This window comes from Sturnus vulgaris, chromosome 29, assembly GCF_052056855.1.
Source record: "Sturnus vulgaris isolate bStuVul1 chromosome 29, bStuVul1.hap1, whole genome shotgun sequence".
NCBI lineage: Eukaryota > Metazoa > Chordata > Aves > Passeriformes > Sturnidae > Sturnus > Sturnus vulgaris.
The window spans coordinates 1,918,710-1,927,999 of record NC_142271.1 but is presented as its reverse complement, the minus strand read 5'-3'; the positions used below and the strand labels follow the sequence as shown (position 1 = coordinate 1,927,999).

General features: G+C 50.3%; 1 long non-coding RNA gene across 1 annotated transcript; it reads right to left on the bottom strand.

Moving 5' to 3' along the window:
* Window positions 1–274: 274 nt before the first annotated feature.
* On the bottom strand, window positions 275–4,718 carry LOC148220924 (uncharacterized). The gene is made up of 3 exons (XR_015808752.1): window positions 4,133–4,718; window positions 3,098–3,291; window positions 275–739 (listed from the first exon to the last, which is right to left on the bottom strand). It is a non-coding gene; the product is annotated as an uncharacterized LOC148220924 (long non-coding RNA).
* Window positions 4,719–9,290: the final 4,572 nt, after the last annotated feature.

Genomic DNA, 9,290 nt, shown 5'->3' with positions numbered 1-9,290 from the left:
CCAGGGGTTCCATCCCCAGCTCCCTCCACCACGTGGGTCCTGGTTCCTCCAGCTTTTGGTTTCTGCACAGCCGAGCTGGGGTGGGGAACACCCAATGAAGACGCTCAGAAGGAGCAGCAACAAAAGAGAAAATCACAAATTACCACTTTTCACCCAGAATGGCCCATTCTGCCCTTTTGCCATGAGGAATGTGGTGCTCAGACCACAGTGTCATTTTTTCCCAGACCCACCTCTCTAAAACACTCATTTTCCCCCAAATTACCTGAGTTGAGTTTCCAATAGGCTTCACATCCTGGAATCTGGGTCCTCTGAGCCATCCCTCCAGGAGCATCCTCTGCCAGGCCAGGGGTGGCTGCTGAGCCCTCACCCCCGGATCCAGAAGCTTTTCACCCTGGTTCCATGCAGGAAGGGCTGGTCCTGCCTCTTTCTTCCCCAATAACTCTGGGCACCGAGGTTTAATGGGAAAATGCTGTGGGCTGTTTGGGCAGCAGGAGGAAGGCAAGTCTTGCTCCAATTTGGCAGAGGTCGCCTCCACTGATTGCTCTGAGCTTTCCCCCCTGCTGCTCCCGAGGCTTTGAACCAGCTCAGATCCCATTAATGGGGTTAAGCAACAGCAGGGGAAACAGAGGCAGTAACAGAGGCAATATAGGGAACCTGCTGGCGTTTAGGGCCTGATCCTGTGGGATTCAGGTTTTCCATCACCTGCCACAGCCCCGTGGAGTTGTTCTTGATAAACACCCTGGGAAAGATCAAATCATGGAAACCAAGTGAGATGAGTTTGGGGAAAGCTTCAGGGCACAGGGGCTCACACACAGCCCACGTCCACAGCAAGTGAGGGACGTGGTTTTAGGAGTTTCAATCCACTTAGCAGGAGCCAAACATCCACTGGGGTACAGGAACACTGCCCAGTCCCCTCAGAGCAGAGCACAACCCCTCTGCAGAGCCACCACATCTCCTGCTGTTGTGTTTCTACCAATTAGCTTGCTCAAAGCAATTAAAGAGCTCCAACACCTCCAGCCATCACCTTCCCATCCCAGCATGACCCTGAGGGTGTGAGCAGGGAATGTCCTGGAGCTGGATTGCACTGGTTTGGGATGGGAAAGAAAGTGAGGATGGAGCTTTGCTTCCATAGGCACATTATGCTGAAATTACAGAATCACAGAGTGGTTTGGGTTGGAAGGGACATTAAAAATCACATGGCTCCACCCCCATGCCTTGGACAGGGACACCAAGGATCTGTCTGTCCCCAGCCCGGGGCAGGCAGGGGTAAAGGCCTCAGCATCTCCGAGGTCTCTGGCTCTCTGAGAAGAGCAAAGGAGGTGCCAAGTGTCCCAAAAACCTTTGTACCCCATCCGTGGGTGTCCAGGGGTGAGCACAGCAGCCCAAAGGGAAGGAGAAATTTGAAAGAAAAGGGAAGGAAGCACAAGACCAACACTCCAGCACCTCTCACACATCACACGTGCTGGCCCCACTCCTCAGCAGGGTTAAACCCACCCCATGCTCCTCGGGGGGCCCTTTTTGGGTGCTTTAGAGTTTTTTGGGGGTGAAATTCCTTAAAAGTTCAGCAGCACAGGGGTTTTGTTTCCTATCAAGGAGCCTTTGAGAGCGGAACAGCTTGGGCTCCTCGCAGGGGGATTTGTGGTTGAAAGGTCAAAGCTGTTTCTGGTTCCCCTTATCAGCCTTGGCCGAGCACGAAGGAAGCAAAGGAAACCTTGGGGTCAGGTCAGGGAGGTCACGGCAGGGACAGAGCCCAGGGGCACCGGGGATGGGAGACGAGGCAGAAGGTGTGGAGAAAGCCAGGATCAGGAATTCTGACTCTGTCCCCACAGCCAGGCCAGGGAGGGGAAGGTGTCCCCACAGACCCGTCTGCTGTGGGGCTGGTGGGACACAGAGGTTTGGGGACACCATGGCCCAATGTGGATTTGGCCACTGCAGTCACAGGGTTGTCCCCAGGAGTGGCCACTCAGCTCCCTGGAGCTGTTCCCTGTCCCTCCCAGCACTGCTGGGTTGGGTTTGGCTCATCCATTGACACAGATGAGGGTCCCTGCTGGCTTTGGGGGCTCCTCCAGGATTCTGCAGGAGCACGGAGCTGGCTGGGCACAGCTCCCCCCTGAGAAGGCAGAAGCTGTGTCCAAGGCCTCCTGAGCTTGAGGGACAAGGTCTCCACACAGTGTCTGTCCCATGGGACCACCGTGGCCTTAAACCCAAACAACTCAGAGCAGAAGCATCCCCCAACTCAGCAAAGCTGAAATGCTTCTGGGCTCAGCTCTTGCCCAACCCTGTCTTGTTCAGAGCCTTCATTCCCCTCTTTCCATCCATCCATCCATCCATCCATCCATCCATCCATCCATCATCCATCCATCATCCATCATCCATCCATCCATCCATCCATCCATCCATCCATCATCCATCCATCATCCATCCATCATCCATCCATCCATCATCCATCCATCCATCATCCATCATCCATCATCCATCCATCCATCCATCCATCATCCATCCATCCATCCATCCATCCATCATCCATCATCCATCATCCATCATCCATCATCCATCCATCCATCCATCATCCATCCATCATCCATCCATCATCCATCATCCATCATCCATCCATCCATCCATCATCCATCCATCCATCCATCATCCATCATCCATCCATCCATCCATCCATCATCCATCATCCATCATCCATCATCCATCCATCATCCATCCATCCATCCATCCATCATCCATCCATCATCCATCCATCATCCATCCATCATCCATCATCCATCATCCATCATCCATCCATCCATCCATCCATCCATCCATCCATCCATCATCCATCATCCATCCATCCATCCATCCATCATCCATCCATCATCCATCCATCATCCATCATCCATCATCCATCATCCATCATCTATCCATCCATCATCCATCCATCATCCATCATCCATCCATCCATCATCCATTCATCATCCATCCATCATCCATCATCCATCCATCATCCATCATCCATCCATCATCCATCATCCATCCATCATCCATCCATCCCTCCACCCATCCAGTGCTCTGAGTTTTTGGACACTTCCATCTCCCCTTTCCCCTGACCCACCTTGGCAGAGCTGTCCCATCCCAGCTGGGATCTGGGGCAGGTGAGAGCAGGCAGTGGGAAGGGAGAACCCCGGGCAGCCCATCTGGTTTTTGCACGGCTGCCGTGGTGCTCTCGGCGCTGTCACCTCTCATTCATCCTGACAGGCACAGACATCACCACCAGCCTGATCCCTTGAAGTCCTGACGTGGACAATCCTGTTATGGGAAAACAAGAGCTCCTGCTGATGTGCCTGTGGGGAAAGCAGAGAGCTCTGCAAAGCTGGGAGGAGTGGGAAGCACATGGGAAGGGGCGAAACATTCCCTGGGATGTTTGAAGGGGTTCCTTGGGGTCACCCTCCCCTTCCCTGCTTTCTCCAGGTGTAAAGCCAGCCAAACATTCCCAATCCAAGGGAGAACTGAGGGGGTATTTGTAACCCATAACACCCGTGCCACAGCCACGTGCCTCAGTTTCCCGGTGAAAAAGGAGCGTTCTGTCCCGTGGTGCTGGCTCCATGATGGGGCCGTGAGGATAAGGACACATCCAGCACCCTCCACCCATTATCCTGGAATGATGGAAAATCCCCGTGTGCTCCATTCCACGTCTGCCTGGAAGCAAGAGCAGTGGGAAAACGCAGCTCTGCCCCTGCAGAGCCCCGGGACGGCTCCTTCCCCCGCCACCAGCCACCAAAAAAATCCCGATTACTTTCAGGTGTCGGCCGGTTAATAAAATCAATCTTCCCTCTAGGAAAAAGGAGGTGTGCAGGGGGGAATTTTTTTTCCAAAGGCTAAACACAAACCAGAAGGCAGCAGACTCCAGAGCGCTGGCTCCACTGTCCTTTCGGGACACACTTGGACACACTCGGCTTTATTTCTTCCCTCTTGTTTCACCCCAAGGAAAAAATCTTTTTCATTTTTAGGAGCTGCTCTGAATTTATCCCCGGAATCCCAAGGTGATGCCATCCCACCAGCTCGGCCCCGGGGAGTTCCTCACATTGCTGTTTGTTACAGACTTTCCGGAGAAAACTTTTTCTTTCCGTGCAATAAATTTTCCACTTACATTTTTAAGGGAAGAAAATGTTTTCCGGTGCTTTTGCTGCCTCTCTGTCAGGAATGATTACTCCCAGATTTATTGGGATTTGCAAAGGAGGCAGCGATACCTGGGATCTTCGAAACTCGCCGGGATAATGATGCAGGCAGAGCTTGCCAGCCTCAGATCTGATTTATGGAGCAAGATTTCATCCGTCCCGGTGCGTATAATTTACTGGGATCTGGAAGTGGCTCATTAGGGAATGGGATGAATAAATCCATCAATCCCCCGGGGAGGGGAAGGGCTTTGTCCAGCGCTGCCTGCAGATCTCAGGGGAAATTGGGGTTTTCCTTGGTGGCAGCTGGATTGGGAGCGGGGCCCTCGCCGGAGCGATTCGGGATTCCTGGAACAGCACAAGGGAAAAGGAACCCTCGGGGTGGGGGAACCCTCCTGGAATATCCCCAGGCAGGGTGAGGGTCCTGATCCCCTTGGGTGGGAATCAGGGGGTGCTGAAGCCCGGCTCCAAGGATCCCAACCCAGCAGGGAAGGCTGGAGCCAGGAATGTTTGCTCCTACAAAGCTGAATCCTGGAAGGGCTCGGGTTTATTCCCGATCCCCCCCGGGACCACAGGCTTGTTTCACTCCTTTTGCACTGCACAGCCAGGAGACAAATTTCCCCCAGCCCCCCCCAGATCATCACTTCTCCTTTGCTTTTTTTTCCCCCCAATTTCCACCATTTCCCATTTTCCAGCCATTTTCCAGATAAAACTCCAACTCTGCCCAGGGTGATCGCACGGAAACACAGAATAATGGAGCCCAGAGCAAGCCCAGCCCTGCACTAATGATGGGAATCAATTAATTTATTCCCCTCAGGGAATCAATTCCCCCCCACTCCCTGGGAATTAATTCCCCCAAGCCAGGCTGTTGTACATCCTTTAGGAAGGATAAATCCACATAACTCCCAGATTGCTCTGATTTACACCCATTTCTCCAGGAGCTGGATCCTGCTCCTGGTTCTGTAGATCTTAAACCCAAACTGATCCCACTTAATTTAATGCCAGTATTTGAGACTTACAACTCTTAACAGGTTAAAATAAAAAACTCAAAAGGATTCAAATGCTACCACTTCACAGCAAAGCAAATATTGCAATAAATTCCCTTCAATCATAGATGGAATAAATTCCCTTTAATCCCTAGCTCTTTCCCTGATTTTCCAAGCACTATCAGGTTTTTAGGAGTCAAAAGAACAATTTTGCTCCCAGTTCCAGAGATTTTACTGGGATTAATGGCATAAACACTCTTTCAGCCCAGCACCTCTCCTGAATCCCACCCACTGCCGGCTCGGCTCGCTGCCGCTTCCAGCCTTCACTTCCACCCTTTTTTTATATATAATAGATATTTTTGGAGCAGCTGGAAGGAAAACAAGCCTGAACTTGCCATCCTGAAACACTTCCCAAAGCAGCCTGGAAATTCCCCACAGGGCTGAAGCACAAATCTTTCCTTATTAAAGCAAAAATCCAGCACAGCACCGGGACGGCGATGGGAGAAGGGATCGCGGAGTCCCCTCTGCCTGCCGGGGAAAAATTGACTTTATGGGCCCAAATTACCCGGGGGTGGAATTCTCCGACTGCCAGGAGGGAGATGGATCCTCTTTTAAAGCAGCCCAAGGGATTTAAACTGATTTATTCCTCGAAAGGCAACTATATTAATTTATAAAAATTCGGAATTTTATCCAGCAGCGGTTAAAAAAAACCCCAAAATTAAAAAAAAAAAAAAAAAAAAAAAAGTTGTTTTGATACTGGTTTGAATCGGGCTAAAATAATGTTAATTTTTATTACCTTTTCTTTTATTTCCTCCTAATCTTTCTGCTTGAAATGCAAAGGAAAACTCCTTGAAATGCAGCAGAAAACGAAAGCGCCGAGCTCGGCGTTCCCGACGGGGTGAATCCCGTCCCCGCCGTTTGTTTTCACGGAATTCGATTCCTCGATTGTTGTTGCCATCATTAATTTACGGCAAAATGCTGCTCCAGAGCCAGCACCAGGACAACAACAGGAACATCGAGGTTTCAACAGCGCGAAAAACAACGAAGGAAAATTGCTAAAAATGGAATTTTTAAGAAATTCACTGTTTTGCTGGAAAAATTCCTTCCTTGCCCGTGCTGAGCGTGTCCATCTGTTATCCCTCCTTGCTGCAGCCTCATGCTTTGTACGTATAAAATACACAATCATCATGTATTTATACAAATTTAGGGATTTATGCAGTTATTTGCATGTGATTTCCACACTCTCATCCTCATCTTCCTGTCACCCAGACACAAAATTCCGTGATTTTAGTGTTTGTGTGCTGATAACATGAACTAACATGGAAATACATTGGTTTGGGGTAAAATTATAATTATATTTGCATAGGATTAACTTCTTTGGGAATATATCAGAATAGCTACATATATATATATCCAAGAATATAAGTATGTATATTTAAATAAATATTAATTCATATTTAAATATTATTCTGTATAAATATGTATGTATTAATATGGAATTACAGAATTACTGAATCATGGAATGGTTTAAAGCTCATCTCACTCCCCTGCCATGGCAGGGACACCTTCCACTATCCCAGGCTGCTCCAAGCCCTGTCCAGCCTGGCCTTAAATGTTTCCCGGGATGAAAAAATATTTTTAAAATATAAAATTAAAATTTGCATAATTAATATTTTATAATTAATGCAACATAAACTAGTATTTATACTAATATATTGTATGTATAATAATATGCAATCTACATCGATCTGTATCAAATATATACTATTTACAGCTAATAATATATTGGACTAGCATATTTTATAATATAATATTAATGTCTGATTTATATCTAATTTAGATCCAAATTACATCTCTAAATCTATTCACACGCCTGTAAAACACGTGTGTGACCCGGGGCCATGGTGATTCCACGTGGGTGGATATTTGTGTTTGTACTTTGGCTTTTGTGAGATCTGGAGTCAGGATCATTCCCTGCAACAACAAACCCAGCCCGGCTCAGGGATCCCGATGGGTTTCCGGTTCCAGCTCCCTCTCCCTCGCACAAAACGCGCTTGTGACCAGCAAGGGATTTTATTTCTCCCTATATAAAATATATATTAAAATCACTTTATTATTTCCTCGGGGGATTTAAGTGATTTTTCCTACCACCAATACGCACATTCCTGAACAAAATCCAAGCGTAGCCTGGGACGAGGATCTGCAGAGGAATCAGAGGGTTTGGGGACATTTTTGGTTTTGGGGATATTTGGGAGGTGCAGAGGGACAGAGACCGAGGATGAGGCTGCAGGTTCGGGGAAAACCAAACCTGAGGAAGGGCAGAGATTCCCTGAGTGCCCAGGGCTGGGATGGGCGGGGAGGGGCAGGGACGTGCCCAGACAAAGCCGAGGATCCCCCTGGGACCCCCGAGGGGTGGATCCCCCTGGGATGGATCCCCCTGGGATGGATCCCCCGGGAATGGATCCCCTGGGAATGGATCCCCCTGGGAATGGATCCCCTGGGAATGGATCCCCTGGGAATGGATCCCCCTGGGATGGATCTCCCGGGGAGCAGGGGAAGGTCCTGGAACAGTCCAGGCTTGGAACAAGAGCAGGAGCTCGCTGGATCCTGGCTGGGTCCCACATCTTGCTCGGGCAAGGGAAGGACCCCATGGGCATCCCCAAAATGTCCATCCCTTAAAGGACAGAGGGAATGGCCTTTGTTTTGCCGTTCCAGGTCCTTTTGCCCACACATGGCGCTCCCCCAGGCTGAGAAGAAACAGGAATGTTTTGCCTGGGATTGAGAGGAGCAGCAGAGCTGGAGATCATCCTCCAAACCCTGCTCTAAGCTCGCTCAGGAAACACCCAACAGAGCCGGGAATGCTGCGGGCGGGAGGGGCCGCCAGTGCCTGATCACCCTTCGGACAGTTGTCCCCAGACTGTCCCTTCTGCCATCACCCCGAACTCCTGGGAGCTCCTGTGTCCACGCTGAGCTGCCCCCCTGCTCTCCAGAGGAGCCCACAGCTTTTCCTCCACACGCTCCCAGGAATGGACTTTCCTCCCAAACTGCCAAAATAATAAAACCCAACTGCCCTCGAGGAAAAGCTGGACCTGGATGTCGGCTGCTGGTCCCTCGGGCTGGGAGGGAAAGTGTGACCTTGGGAAGGAGAAGCCTGTGCACCAGGCACTGCTCCATCCCCCGCCAGCATTCCCGAGGCTCTGGGTAACGCTGCGAAGTCCTGGCTGTGAAGGGAGGTTCCTACAAACCACAGAGCTCTGCAAACCCTCCCGGCCCCCTGCAGAGCCCTTCTGCGACATCCCGCGGTCCCAGGGGAGGAGAGACAGCTCTGGGATGGCTGCAGACAGACGGGAAAGCAAATGGGATGCGAAGAGGAAGGAAAAAAACCTCCCAGCAAGCAAGAGATGAAGCAAAATCAGCCTTTTCCCACAGAGGATCCCATCAGAGTCCTCCTGCCGCTCCTGGTGGCTCTCTGGTGAGGCTCACTTGGTGGAAGAGCCAATTAAAATTGGAATTGAAATGACCCAAAAGGTCATTTAAATCCAAGAGTTGGCCCAGCAGCTCTTCCCCTTACGGAGATGCAGTCAGACACTGTGACGTTGTGAAAAGTTTCTCCTGGAAGCTTTTCAAGTTGGTGGGATCATTCTTTGCCCAAAAATAAGCTGATCCATGGAAAACGAGCCATGGAAAATGAACTCCAGCGAGTGTCAGGAGCAGCTCAGGGACTTCCCTGCTCCAGTCAGTCCCACACTGGCACCCACCCATGCTGCCCCAGGAAGGAGCAGCCACTTTTCAGCCTTTTCCCTGACCCCAAAACAAACATTCCCAAATCCAGGAGAATGAGGCACCACACGGGAAAGAACAGGGCAGAGGTTTAGTGGCAGGTTCAGAAGGAGATCCTGGGAGTCCTGGTCCTCATCCCTGCCCTCTGGAAGAACCAAATTTCTCAGCAGCTTCAAGAACCAACAGAAACACCCCAAAATCTCACAAACCTCAGCTCCAAGCACCCCAAATCCCACCTGCCCAAGACCTCTCTGCTTGCCCAGAAGGGTCCCAGCAATCTCTCCAGCCTGGAAAACCAGAACATCCTAAACCAACCTGTCTGTCCCAGCACACGTGGATAGACTCATCCCTGTGCTATTAAATTCCT